The sequence below is a fragment of the Cryptomeria japonica genome, chromosome 4, assembly GCF_030272615.1.
Source record: "Cryptomeria japonica chromosome 4, Sugi_1.0, whole genome shotgun sequence".
NCBI lineage: Eukaryota > Viridiplantae > Streptophyta > Pinopsida > Cupressales > Cupressaceae > Cryptomeria > Cryptomeria japonica.
In genome coordinates this window covers 742533202-742533608 of record NC_081408.1, presented here as the reverse complement: position 1 = coordinate 742533608, position 407 = coordinate 742533202, and positions in this window count along the sequence as shown.

Below are 407 nucleotides of genomic sequence, written 5' to 3'. Positions count from 1 at the left end.
TAACCAAAATCTTAAGATTTTTACTGATCCATTACCTTCTCATACCTCTAATGTGATTGAGACTAATGATTCCTCTTTTTCACCTGATGGTCTTGTGTCTATGACTCCGAATGTGATTAACTTTGTAGAGCAGCAGAAAATCCCTAAAGAACCTTCCATCACATTTGATTCCAGTGAAACTATCAGCGCACCTGATGGTCCTTTATATATAGTTGCAAAAGTCAAGAAATCACCTTGTCGTGGAGTGCTTATTGATCCTTCTTGCATGGTTAATGTCATTACTAAAGAATTTCTTTTTACTTTGCAATTGAATCAAGTGATCTATGACAAAACAAATGTGGTTGTGAAATTATTTGATGCATTTTCTTCTCCTGCAATTGGTTCTATTACATTACCTATTGAGGTCC